Below are 1,765 nucleotides of genomic sequence, written 5' to 3'. Positions count from 1 at the left end.
AACTAACTTTTTGTTTGTTTCTTAACTTTTTCAAAACCACCTAACTAACTCTCTTTCTCTCATTTTTCGAAAATATCTTCCCCCTTTTCTATTATTTTAAATTTTAAATCTTAATTTTCGAAAATTACTAACATTTTTCAAAAAAAAAAACTATTTTCGAAAATCACTAACTCTTTTTCAAAATAATTTTCGAAAATTATCCCTCCCACATCTCATTCTATTTATTCATTCATATCCTAACATCTCTTCCTCACATCATCACCAAATTCGAACCCCCTCCTCTATCTGTGTTCGAATTTCTTCTTATTCTTTTCTACTAACAATAAGGAACCTCTTTACTGTGACATAGAGGATTCCTCTTCTTTTCTTTTTCTCTCCTCTTTCTTATGAGCAGGGACAGAGAAAAAGGCATTCTTGTTGAAGCTGATCCAGAACCTAAAAGGGCTCTGAAGAGAAAATTAAGAGAAGCTAAATTACAACAATCCAGAGACAACTTGATTGAAAATTTCGAACAAGTAAAGGAGATGGCAGCCGAACCCAACAACAATGCAAGGAGAATGCTTGGTGACTTTACTGCACCAAATTCCAATTTACATGGAAGAAGCATCTCCATTCCTGCCATTGGAGTAAACAACTTTGAGCTGAATCCTCAATTAGTTTCTCTGATGCAGCAGAACTGCAAGTTTCATGGACTTCCATCTGAAGATCCTTTTCAGTTCTTAACTGAATTCTTGCAGATATGTGATACTGTTAAGACTAATAGAGTAGATCCTGAAGTCTACAGGCTCATGCTTTTCCCTTTTGCTGTAAGAGACAGAGCTAGATTATGGTTGGATTCTCAACCTAAAGACAGTCTGAACTCTTGGGATAAGCTGGTCACGGCTTTCTTAGCCAAGTACTTTCCTCCTCAAAAGCTGAGCAAGCTTAGAGCTGATGTTCAAACCTTCAGACAGAAAGAAGGTGAATCCCTCTATGAAGCTTGGGAAAGATACAAACAGTTGACCAAAAAGTGTCCTTCTGACATGCTTTCAGAATGGACCATCCTGGATATATTCTATGATGGTTTATCTGAGTTATCAAAGATGTCATTGGATACCTCTGCAGGTGGATCCATTCACCTAAAGAAAACGCCTGCAGAAGCTCAAGAACTCATTGACATGGTTGCTAATAACCAGTTCATGTACACTTCTGAAAGGAATCCTGTGAGTAATGGGACGCCTATGAAGAAGGGAGTTCTTGAGGTTGATACTCTGAATGCCATATTGGCTCAGAATAAAATATTGACTTAGCAAGTCAATATGATCTCTCAGAGTCTGCATGGAATGCAAGCTGCATCCAACAGTACTCAAGAGGCATCTTCTGAAGAAGAAGCCTATGATCCTGAGAACCCTGCAATAGCAGAGGTAAATTACTTAGGTGAACCTTATGGAAACACCTATAACTCAACATGGAGAAATCATCCAAATTTCTCATGGAAGGATCAAAAGCCCCAACAAGGCTTTAATAATGGTGGAAGAAACAGGTTTAGCAATAGCAAGCCTTTTCCATCATCAACTCAGCAACAGACAGAGAACTCTGAACAAAATGCTTCTAATTTAGCAAATCTAGTCTCTGATCTATCTAAGGCTACTGTAAGTTTCATGAATGAAACAAGGTCTTCCATTAGAAATCTAGAAGCACAAGTGGGCCAGCTGAGTAAAAGGATCACTGAAATCCCTCCTAGTAATCTCCCAAGCAATACAGAAGAGAACCCAAAAGGAGAGTG

General features: G+C 38.1%; 1 non-coding gene across 1 annotated transcript; it reads right to left on the bottom strand.

Annotated features, from left to right (window-relative positions):
- Positions 1 to 920: 920 nt before the first annotated feature.
- On the bottom strand, positions 921 to 1,028 carry LOC148576974 (small nucleolar RNA R71). The gene has a single exon (XR_015903249.1). It is a non-coding gene; the product is annotated as a small nucleolar RNA R71 (small nucleolar RNA).
- Between the last annotated feature and the right edge of the window lie 737 nt (positions 1,029 to 1,765).

This window comes from Arachis ipaensis, chromosome B1, assembly GCF_059453495.1.
Source record: "Arachis ipaensis isolate K30076 ecotype BB chromosome B1, ASM5945349v1, whole genome shotgun sequence".
NCBI classification, from domain to species: domain Eukaryota; kingdom Viridiplantae; phylum Streptophyta; class Magnoliopsida; order Fabales; family Fabaceae; genus Arachis; species Arachis ipaensis.
Note: the sequence above shows the minus strand (reverse complement) of the source record. Positions and strands in the feature narration are given on the sequence as shown.